The sequence below is a fragment of the Crocodylus porosus genome, unplaced genomic scaffold (genome assembly GCF_001723895.1).
Source record: "Crocodylus porosus isolate Cpor-Errol unplaced genomic scaffold, CroPor_comp1, whole genome shotgun sequence".
Taxonomy (NCBI): Eukaryota; Metazoa; Chordata; order Crocodylia; family Crocodylidae; genus Crocodylus; species Crocodylus porosus.
This window is the reverse complement of record NW_017728915.1, coordinates 10,857,824-10,870,370: the sequence shown is the minus strand read 5'-3', so window position 1 is coordinate 10,870,370 and position 12,547 is coordinate 10,857,824. Positions and strand designations below refer to the sequence as shown.

Below are 12,547 nucleotides of genomic sequence, written 5' to 3'. Positions count from 1 at the left end.
AAAGTAATAAAAGGCTTCCCTTTGCCTCAGGAGCCACTGCCTCTGTGAGATGAAAACATTCCTTCTTGTATCTTGCTGAGGTCTATATGGAGCTACTACTAGTGCTTCTGTGTTCTGATGACTCTAAATAGCTTTATGTCACCTGCAAATGTTACTAACTTGTTTCTTCCCACCTTCCCCATTCATAAATACATTAGACAACAGTAAACAGAATCTTGAACCACATACTGCTGGCTTTTTGCATAACTAGAAATAGTTTTTGCTTATATTGGTATCTAAAGTTAAAATCCTATATCTTGAACACCTTAAACAGTATTTTCTTTATAATTGAGAGATTGTGAGTTTCATGGGTTGGGTGGGTACATCAAGTACCCCGAGTGGCTCTCCACTGGTAGTTTATTTGTTTTTCTTTTTGGCACTGAAATGAGAATTTAAAATACAGCCACAGGAATGCTATTTGATTGTTGCCAGAGTACTGTGCCCATTGGAATGCCTCCTGATGGTGGTCCTCACATGCTAATGAGGCATATCTGTGTACTGAGATGCAGCATTTTAGAGCTTCAGCATGTTTTCCCAACACATATTTTGATTTTGTTTTCTAGCATTTCAATCTTTATTTTTTAATCGTCTCCATTTTACTAATGCTGAATATTAGTTCTACCATAGCTACCAAAAGCTACAAACCACAGGGCACATCTGCACAAGATGTTTACTGTGGAGCTGCCTAATTAGCTCCACAATAAACATCTTGGTGTCTACACCTGCAGGCCTATTAGGCTGTAAATATAAGTACTATCCTGCTACAATGTTTTCACTCTGGGGAACCTCTGCAGCACACTGAACTGGGTCAGAGCAGTCCAAGGCTGGCAGGCTGGAACCCTGGAACCTCCTGCCAGTTAGGGCTTCTCTGACTCAGCGCAATGTGCTGCGGTCCCCAGGTGCATGTGTAAATGCAGTTCCTGTATATGCGCCACAGTTTTTTGCATTGTATTATTATGCATGTGTGCAGTACTGATTTTTTTTTCCTTTTGCTTAGTACAAGATATAACCCCTAATGTAGGGAAAGTGAGACTTCCAGAAGTTTGGCTTGATAGTCTTCTTTTATGTGAGAAATGGCTAAATATTGCCAGCAAATACATTTCTTAGACACTATGGGCATCTATACATGTGCTCCGAGGTGGAGGAGGGGCACTTTAATTACAGTGGCTCTAATTATTTCATGTGTATTCGGTGTCCTGCACTTCAAAATGGCAGTGGGGGTGCTTTAAAAGCTTTAGTTAAAAAGTGCCCCTGCCACCATTTTGAAATGTGGGGACACTGAATACACGATGCACAGACTGCTGGGAACACACTAGTCACACTCCAGCAGACTCAGAGCAGATATATGTTAATCAAGTCTGCACTGACATGCTAATTAGCATGTGTCTAAGCAGAGGTCTGTCACATGTATAGGTGCCCTACAGTGAAGGTTTTCAATAGCCACATTGCCACTACATTTTATTCAAAAAAACAACTGACTGCCACAGATACCTTCACACCATCAGCTTTCGTCCTAAGCAAATCATTAGGTCCACTGTCTACAGCCAAACTCTATATTACAACCTGATGCTCTGATCTGCTCTCATCCCAAGTGGTATACACACCATAAGGATGTGGAGCAGGAATTCCTACAATTACACTACAACCCCAAACTGTAGTCACTCAAAACAACAGAACTAGACTTAGACCCCACTCTGACCTGCTACAGTACCAACCCTGGGACAAGAACAACGCAGTCTCTCTGGTTATCTCCTACAACCCCCAGCTTGAATAGCTTAGGCCAGTGATTTCAGTAGGGTGCTACCAGATCTTTTGAAGGGTATCTTGAAGTGTGAGAAGATAAATGAGGTGTTAGAAGATCAGCAGATAAGCACAAACTCACCCTTGTTCCTGCCTGGATGATCCTCCATCATCATTGCCAGGTATCTCAGCAAGGAAGCAAGCATTGTAAGTTACTAAATTATTGTAAATCTAAACGTTACTTTTTGAAATTGGGGGCCACTCAATTCACAGAAGGGATACTTTATGTCTAAAGAGGTGTGTCTCAAGTCCAAAAGTGTTGAGAACAAACAGCCTTAGACATATAATTGATGAATTCCAACCCCTCCTGGAAAAGGATGACCATCTCAAAGTAGTTACAGAGGACAAACCTGTCCTGCCTTACAGGCAGCCCCCTCCAACCTCAAATAGCATCTCTCAAGCAACAGACTCCTTAGTGCCCAGTGTCGCCAAGCCAACAGGCCTTACAATGGACCCACATGCTTTCTTTGCCCTAACATCAATACAGACCACATCAATGGACCAAATAACATCTATTACAACATCTAAGGTTCATTCACTTTGCAAATCCACCAGTGTCATATATGCTATCCAAATGAGGCAGAGCTGTACTACTACCCAGCATGTCCACAGCTGTCAGATAGTGGAATGTCTTTCAGGTTAGGTTATCTGTGAAATAAGCAGGTGTAACTGACAATCAGCCATGAACCAAGCAGTGGCAGTACTACCAGGATGTGGTGAGAACAACAGATGGCAGTGGTTTCCCTCCTGAAAAGCCATGTATATCCTTTGACAGTGCAGTGACATGGAGAGTACACTACTATACTCTTGCCCAACCCCCAGACATGGGTCTACAAATCCTCAATGATGAAGCAAGTGGAAGAAAATGTCAGAATCTCAGTGGTTGCAAAGGCAGATGAAGGCTGCAATGGGATGAGATCCTTAGTTGTCTTGGTCTCCTTGCCATTGGATGAAGGTCATTTTCTGAAGAGCTGTGTGGAAGCTGGCATGCAATGGCTTCTCCACAATAAAAGAAATGATGCACAGGCATCTTCCATGAAAACGGCTTTTCCAACACATTCTTCAAACTGTTTGGCAACCAACTAATGGTGACGAGAGCAGGATTGTGAGCTCTGGAAGTTCCTAGTCATGAACTGGCATGAAGGCAGCAATTACAAGAAGATTGTTTAGCACTGAATGAGACAGAAGTGTGATTTAGCAGCTGTAACTAACTGAGAAGCCCTCTCCAAGATCTGCCCTGTTCACCCCACATGGGGAGAAAGCTAGAAAAGGTGCCTTAAACATAGCCTGTTTAATACAGGATTCTGTATTACTTCCTGACTGGAAATGGAATCACCTTTACTGTGGTTGAAAATACCAGCAAAGATGCACCATTGTTTTCAAGGACTGGAACATCAGGACCCTCGTGGACCACCCTAACTGTGAATGCCCAGAGCACCACACTGCAATAATGGCCCAAGAACTCAGGTGACAACACTGAGGTAGCTGCAGTGAGAGAGACTCAGCAAGTGGGAGATGGGCAGCTCAAAGAACATGGAGGCAGCCATACCATCTTCTGGAAGGTTAGACAGGAAGGAGAATGCCAACTTCACAGAGTTGGTTTTGTCATTAAGAATGAACTCATAAACCAACTCAGTGAGAATTAATGAGCATCTCATGGCTCTGTCTTAAGGAGCCAATATGCCACTGTCATCAGCATGTATGCCCCGACTCTTGATGCTGCCAATGAAACTAAGGAGGAATTCTACACCAATCTTGACCAAGTCCTTTCTGACATTCCAGAGGGAGACAGACCTATTCTTCTTGGTGATTTCAATGCCAGAGTTGAAGGGACTCTAACCTCTGGAATGGAGCCACTGGCAAGGAAGGAGTAGGAAAAGTCATCTCCAGTGTCATCCTCCTCTTGACCAAATGCATGGAACATAGATTTACCAATCACCAACACCCTGCTCCTCCAGAAAAAACAGGCAGAAGACATCATGTCAACAGCTACAATCTAAGCATTGGGCCTTGATTAACCATGTCATCATCCATGCCCAAGATCACAAAGATGTCCATATCACCAGAGCTATGCTGGGAGCTGATGATTGCTGGACTGATCACTGACTCATCCACTCCATTATGTCACCTGAACTGGCTCCCAAATGACAGCTGCAATAATCAATGGATGATTGATGTTGAAGAACTCAAGGGCCCAAGCAAGCAAGACTTCTTCCACTAGTGCCTCAATGAAAAACTGGTGAATTCCAAATCAACAACAATGGGAGAGAGTGTCAGCAGCATGTGAAGTGCCCTTAAGGCCACCATCATCAGTGACTGTGAAGAGATTCTCTACCAGGAAACAAAGCATCTTCAAGACTGGTTTGATGAAAGTGACTGGGAGAGCCAAGAGTTGAGAATTTGCAAGCACAAGGCCTTTTGTGCTTGTTAAAATGACACCAACTCCAAGCAAAAGAAACTGAATCTCCAACAAACGAAGGCAGAGGTCCAAAGGAAGACCCACAATAATGAAGAATAAATGGTGGGAAGACAAGGCAAAGGAGAGTCAACATCATCTCACTGACATCTACAATATGCATGGTTTCTTCAGTGCCACCCAAGCCATCTATGGTCTGAGCACTCAGGAACCAACCCCCTTCAGACCTAAGGATGTAGGAGACCTGATCAAAGAAAGGGGAAGCCATCAATGCCTATTGGAAGGAGTATTTTGAAGACCTTCTCAAATCGAGACTCTCATAAGAGTGTTCTCAACTCCATCCCACAACACTCAGCCAGAGATGATATCATAATCTCTCCAGTGCTTTACAAGGCAGGAAAGCCATCAAGCATCTGGACTGGATGGAATTCCTGCTAAAATCTTCAAACAGGAAGGGGAAGAGATCACATTACAGCTCCATACTCTCATCTTAAGGGTATGGAATAATGAGGAAATCTGAAGCAACCTCAGAGATACTATGATTATGACAATCTTCAAGAAAGGAAATAAGTCTGACTGGAAACTACAGAGGGATTGCCTTGCTGCACGCCCCAGGAAAGATCATTGCGAGAGCCCTCCTGAATTCTCTACTTTCACTTGCTGAAGAGCTCCTCCCAGAATCTCAGTGTGGGTTTAGGGTATCAAGAAGCACAACTGACATGATCTTCACAGCTCACCAGCTACAAGATAATTGGGAACAACACAAGCCTCTTTATATGGCCATCTTGATCACACAAAAGCTTTCAACTCTGTCAGCCGAGAAGTATTGTGAAGGATCCTTCTGAAGTACAGATGCCACCAAAATGTGTTACCATTCTCCCCCTAACTCCATGATGGTATGTATGTGAGTGGTGGTTCTCAGTAATGAATCTATTATAGATCCCTTTGAGATTAAAATGGGATTTAAGCAAGACAGCATCATCACTTGAATATTCTTCTCAATATTCCTTGCTGTGATGCTATATCTGACAAGCTTTCAGATGGAGGAGTAGAGCTAAAGTACTGAATAGACGATAAGCTGTTTAACCTCAGCAGACTCCCAGTCAAAGCCAAGATCATGCCAACCTCAGTCATTGAGCTCCAATACACCAATGATGCTGTGGTGTGTGTTCCCTCGGTAGCAGGCCTTCAGACAACTGTCAACATTTTTACCAAGGCATACCAAAAAAAGTGAGAGTGATGCTTAACAGTCAGAAGACTAAAGTCCTCATCCAACAAGCTCCTAATGAACAGTCCCCATTTCTAGTAATCCAGATCCATGATGAGACTCTGGAGAACGTTGAGTATTTTCCGTACTTTGGAAGCCATCTCTTGCAGAACGCTGACACTGATTTCTTCAGGTGTCCAAAGGCTGCAATTGCACATTTGATATTATATTGGATTTCTTCAGTGTTCAAAAGATCACAACATCAAGTTTGAAACCAAGCTCATGGTTTAATCAAGCAGTCATAATCCTTACCTTGCTGTACAGAGCTGAGACATGAACAACATAATGAAACATCTAATGTTGCTCCAGAAGTACCATGCGCGCTGCCTGTGGAAGATCCTCCAAATCCAGTGGGAAGAGACACATCAATGTTAGAATCCTCCTGAAAGCAACCACCCCAAGTACTGAGGCAATGATTATCCAACATCAACTTCATTGGGCTGGCCATGTCATCTGGATGTCCAACTCCAGGCTCCTGAAGCAAGTATTATTCTTCCAGCTTAGCCAAGGTGTACGCTCAAGAGGAAGATAGGGAAAGTGCTTCAGGGATGTCCTCAAGGCCAATTTAAAAAAAAAAATGTAACATTAATGTCAACTTGTGGGAAACTATCACCAAGGACCACCCCAAAGAGGAAGAATCTGCTGCAGGGGTCTCAGAACTCTGAAACCTCACAAGAACTACAGAGGACAGAAAGGTGAGAGTGGCAGAAACAGTGTGTTGTGGTCCAAATCAATAATCCAGTGCCTTCCATCCCACACAGAAACACATGTCTGAGCTGCAGTAGAGTCTGTAGATCCCAGATAAGCTTCATCAGCCATCTTCAGACACAGGGATAAGACAATCATAGAAGGCAAACGTCCTTGACTGCGAGGGATTGCTGCAATCAATCACCTGCTTCTGGTGCCTCTCTACTGTCTACATCAAACAGATGGGGAGATCCCTATATGAAAGAATTAATGAACGCCACTCTGACATCAGCTGCAGAAAGACACACAGGCCTGTGTCAGAACACTTTAACCATCTAGATACTCCATCACTGATCTTAGGGTAGACTACTCTTAGACAGCAAATTAAAAAACAAAACAAAACAAAAAAAAACTTGAATGGGATTTTGTGGAACAAGATATAATTCACAGACTAGATTGTGTTAATTATGGTTTAAACAGGGATTGTGGATTCTTATCTCATTACTTGGATTAGCTATTTTGGACTTCTTTGTTCTTACAGGTTTACTGATGCTTTGTTTAATTCCCACAAAACTGCCCCTGCCACTTTCTCTCCCCTTCCTTGTCTTTTGTACTCCAATTTCTGTCTCCTCCTTATTCACTGCTTTGGGCATGTCCTTTCACAGCATCTGATGAAGTGAGCTGTAGCTCACAAAAGCTTATGCTATATATACTTTGGTTAGTCTGTAAAAGTGTAAAACTATCTTGCCTTCTACTTGTTCTTGCTTTGCAAATCATTTAGGAACAGCTCCTAGTTTTTGTAGAGGCTTTGTTCTTAAGTATTAAATGACTAGTTTGCATGAAAAGCATTCATCAGATGAATTATTTTTGAACTCTTCATTTCCAACCTTCACTGGTAATGCTGTGCGATTGATTACTGGGTATATGTTTAGCTTTCTGATTGGATGGCTGAGCTCTTTTGTTTAAACAGAAATGGAACATAACAATGAATAATGTGGACAACGCTCTTCTGTTTCAATTTTTTTATTAAAGTTTCACAATATTTTGATGAATAGCAGTAGTCATACAAAAATTCACAGCAAATAATAATAGAACTTCACAATGAGTAATGAATCAAATTTGACTCTCTTTTTCTGCAAATTGGTTCAAGAATCTGCATTCCATCTGCTTCTGTGACTCACCATGACAAAGCTAAAACTGGGACAGTTCTTTAACTTTTATTAATTTAACTGAGTGGAGTTGGTAAGAATGATGATTAAACATTTTTTCCAATTAAATCAAAAAAATTCCCCATGAAAAAATTTTAAAACAAGTTGAAACACTAGGAACAACTTTACTCCAGAGCACAAGCAGGAGATCATCTCTAAGATCACATCAGTACATCTCACAAGACTAATTGCCTGGAATTACTAGAACTAATACACCTCAGCTCATTTATTTCATAATACTTCTGGTAAAATTATGGGATTACATATTACCTATATGTTTTATCTACATATTTAAAAAAACTCACATTTTTATCCTTTTGGGTAATTTTATCAGACAGATGTTTGAACTGGACAACAATCAGCATCACTGATAGCATTTGGAATTATGGAGTCTTTGTTTCAGAAATTGCAAAACTTCAGATAAAAACTTAATACTTCTTTGTTCACAGGATGGGATTAAATTCATTTTATTAAATTGACTCGGAAACCACAAGATGTTTTTCTCCTGCTAGGTCTCTGTTACTTACTGATCTCTTTCACAGAACAGAAAAAAAAAAATCATTATGTAATTAAAAAGTGTAAATACTTAAGCCTGATTCTCTGAGGGGGAAATCCAAACTATTTCAGAAGGAAACAAATACCTTAGCTTTAAGAACAACATTCATTCTGAAATTTGAGTCACACAGGGCATGTGTAGAGAAAACAAGGGGCAAGTGTGCACAACACTTAAAAGTGAATTAAAATGCTTTTACACTGCTTTAATGATGTTGGTGTTCGCATCCATCAGTGGCGTATTGTGCATTAATTCTAGCCATTGTAGCACATTTGGCAGCATATTGTGCCTTAAATGACTTTGGGGCACAGCAAACTAAAACCTCAGAGGAGCACCCCGTGCTCCATGCAGCTCAGGGGCTGTGTAGGCAGCCTGGCAGCTGTCCAGCAAAAAAACCAGCAAGCCTGATCTCCCCACTCCCATCCTCATCCCCGTCCCAGAGCCTGTCTGCCTGGGGACCCAGTCCTTCCCTCCGTGGCTGCGGTGCCCTCCAAGACTGCCCAAGCCAGGTGTCTGTGTGTGGGTGCCACCGGGGGTGGGGGCACAGTTGCCAGAGGGAAGCACCAGCCCTCCCCCCCAGCCCAGGAACCACTCTGCCTACCAGCAGCTGTTACCTGTCAGCTCCATGTTCTTGGGGAACCCCGACACAGAACACAGACTGTCTGACTCAAAGTATCCCCCCGCCTTTACCTAAACAAAAACTGATTAAAATGTAACGAGAGACGCACCTAAAACCCTCCAGGTAAGGGTGACGAAAGTGAAACAACTGCCCTAGGTCTCATTTGCATCTGAGATGGGACCAGATGACCATTCATTTACATGAGAGATGGGGAACAGAAAGCCTGAAGCAGAGACTGCAGTGAATTCTGGGCTCAGCGAAGCAGGGGAGCACTGCATGATGGGGAATCTGTGCTCCAAATGCTCATCAACCCACACACCCAGCTCAGCATTTATCAGACCAGTTCTAATCTGGATTTACAAAGGACTCCCCACCCCCCCCAACCACACACACACCCCTCTAAGCAGAAGCAAGTTTAATACGCATCTCGGGCCGTACATTCCCCAGTCCCACTATGGGAGGCCGATGTAAACTTAAATTGCCTAAAACTCAGTTGCCAGGTTAGGGAATGCTGAGGCAATAGACCGAGTCAGAGGGGGCATGGGCAACATTTGAACAGTGGTACAGGGCTCATCACAGCGTCCAGCCCATTGGAGCTCTGTCCACAAGTGTTGTTATACTTTTCCTGGAATGACTGGTGGAAGTCCTCTCCACAACAGGTTATGAACACTCCAATAATTGCCTTAAGTCTGTTAAAAGACTGGAAGATCTGGAAAAGTCATGCTAAGCTGAGGCTTGTTCACAGCAAGTAAAAATCCAAAACCCTGATGCTGCAAGCTATCTATTGTTTCTGAAGACATCAGGCGATGTCCCATCAAGTATATCTGCTATCCATAGGAATGTCAAGCCGGCTCCTCAGTATGCGTTTCCTGAGTATCAATCAGTTTCCTTGAGATGTTCCACCAGATAACCCCTTGTCAATAGAAAAGACAATTTGATTTACACTATTGAGAATGCTTGAAAGAAGCTGAACTGAGGGTATAAAAATCTGTAAAAGCAGCAGCAGTGTGTGTGCTGACACCACCCACTTTCTTCTGGAGAGGCTACAGAAGGCAGATCATCTCCCTTCAAGGATCATGCTGAGAACTTTAACCTGTCAGCTTTGCAACCCGAGTGCCTTGGACTGGTGAGATCCCAGCTCTCTCTCTTCTCTAAGTACAGAGTTCTGAACTTGAACTGTATTAGTTAAGCTTGAGCTAAGTTTCCCCAAATACATAGTGAAACTAGGGTATACTGTAACTGTTCGTGTTTGTTTTTCCTTTGCATGTCTATCACTACTAGTGCCGTTGTATACTTCGTATACTTAGCAATAAATAACTTTTATAGTCAAACTGGGGGTAACTGGGTATATTTTTACTTCTTTACTTTTCCTTTGCCCACTTGCTGTGCAACAAATGCTTCTTTTACCTAAGCTAAAGATCCCTGTGAAGCCCAAAAATATTGTGGGATCTGCTCATCAAGAGACTAAAAGATTGGGACATGCTGAGTTTGAAACACATAAAGGGGATCAGCTTGTACAGGCTGATTGACCCAGTTTGGCTCAGACGTGCCCTAATGAACTGAATGCTGGCCCATGAGGGTGTCATTTGGACACCCAGCCAGATTCAGAGGTATTCTGTTTAACTGTGTGCTTGTGTCTGACTGTAGTTATTGTTGCTCTGATGAACTGATTCTTGGCATATGAAGGTGTCAGCCTGTCCATGCTGATCAACCTGGCCAAGCCAGGTGTGTCACGTTAATCTCTCTCCGAGAGAGAGAGACTGATTTGGGGACTGGAGGAACCCAGCCCCACTGAACCGAGTCCTGCAAGATAGCTCCACTGGGGGAGAGGGCTTGCAAAGGCTGTTTTTATACAGCTCTGTATAGAAACACAAGTAACACAAGCAGCACTTTAATAGAATTACCAAGACCATAGCCCTAATAAATGAGCACACCCCAAAGTAACCAGCAAATCTGGTAACACAGCTCATCCTCCCCTCCCCACCACTGGAGAGGCAGGTAAGACATGGGTCTTCACAACACTGCTGTACACAACATGGATGTTTACTTCACCCTAAATTGAAGCAGTGTTTTTAAAAACCCACATCTACAAAACGCCCATAAAGTGAGTACCTGGTTTCACAGAAGCAATGGCAAAAGTTCCATTGATTTCAGTGAGGCTAGGATTTTATTTCTATATTGTTTGTGCTGCAGTATATTACTATAGCCAAGATACCCATGATGAGTGAACCTGTACAGCTTATAGGAGCATCCAAATAAAATCCTACCACCTGTGAGAAGCTTTTAGGAACTCATTTGTTCTGGAAGTTTTACAAGAACAGGTTGGGTTTTTTTGTTTGTTTGGTTGGTTTTTTTGTTTTGTTTTGTTTTAAAGGAAGAACACTTGTATATTCTGATATGGTCAAAACTAGGATATGCATACATAAATATTTTATGTATAAAAATTATAATAATTATGTAATGTAATAATCTAGGATATGCATACATATCAAAAGTAGCATATGCATACATACATATTTTTGAATAAGACGAATGGAGGTAAACTCTTATTCCCATATTATTTGTGTAAAGTTAAAAGGAGAGCAGTGCCATGCAAGTAAGTGGTTCCTTGTCTTCAATCCCTACCCTATTATTGTAATATCTAAGCTCCTCACAGTTAATATACCGGTATGTATCCTCCTAGCATGCTTCCAAGGAAAAGAAGGACTAATATTCTTATTTACAAAGACAAAACAATCTTCCTAAAGCCATGCAGGTAGTCTGTAGCAGAGTGGAGGAATGAACTTGGATTTGTCAAGGCTAGAACCTTAAAACATTAGGTTATTATTCCAGTAATTACCCCTCAACCTGTGAAAGCCCATATGCAGTATGTAACATGTGAGATTCAATTATTTGTGGGGGAGGAGAAGACTTAAAAACCTGTGCCCATTCATCTGAGAGCTGCTAATTTACTCATTTCGTCCCTCCACTGCCCCCACCACACATGCACACTATTTGCCTTTTCAATGTTTTGAACAATAATTTTCAACAATAATTAAAACATAGTCTCTACATTTAGAGGATAAAATGACTGACACTTCAAAATGAGACATGCTTGAGAAGTATCTACAAAGCACTTAAGGGAAAAAGGAGCTGGTATAAAACAGGCCAAAAATACACAATGTATTTTTGAGAAAGAATCATAGGGGTTATCGTTACTGAAATGTAGTACATACTGGTTAGTTTTAACAAATTTATTTGAAGAAGGCAGCTGAGAAAACTTGTGTAGGCTCAATAAGATGCTACAACCGGCAATAGGAGTGATACAGGGGTAGAAGGAAACAGAAAGCACAAAGGGAATGGCTGACCATAGCAAAGGGAAGAGAGTGAAAATGAATAACAGAGATATCTTAGGAGTATTATAACAGCAATATTAAAGCAGTATTCTCTGCATTGGGACCAACTGGCATTGAAGTGCTCCATGGGTGACTAAAGAAGGGTTGTACTTAAACACAGAATAAGCTGCCTTGGACCAGCTTACACTTCAGGCCTCACTGTCTTGCAACAAGTTCTTGAATGACTAAAGGCCATGTCCACTGTCCATAGCTAATACAGCATCCAGCATTATTTTTTTTCTGTTTCAATGAATTTATCTGCAAAAGTTGAAATTATCTTAACAGTATCAAAGGGCACACAGTACAGCCACGTACACATATTTGGAACCAAAGAAAAGGCACAAGTGTTAGAGACCTTCAGTACATGATGGCTCTCAGTAGCTGGATAAATGGAAGAATGGTTGTAGAAAATGGGAGCATCTACAAGTGCAATTAGTTGCGACTAAATTTACTGCACATTAAGCTAAGTAAGCAATTTTTGGCAGGTGTCTACACATGCAGAGACTTGGCACTAAATCTAGGCAATGATGGAGGGACTTGGCACATGTGCCCCTGTGGCAACCGGGGGGGGAGGAGGAGCTCCT

General features: G+C 42.0%; 1 long non-coding RNA gene across 1 annotated transcript; it reads left to right on the top strand.

Annotated features, from left to right (window-relative positions):
* The first annotated feature begins 3,349 nt into the window (after positions 1–3,349).
* LOC109310782 lies at positions 3,350–11,362 on the top strand. The gene is made up of 3 exons (XR_002101310.1): positions 3,350–3,474; positions 5,448–5,453; positions 11,349–11,362. It is a non-coding gene; the product is annotated as an uncharacterized LOC109310782 (long non-coding RNA).
* The last annotated feature ends 1,185 nt before the right edge of the window (positions 11,363–12,547 follow it).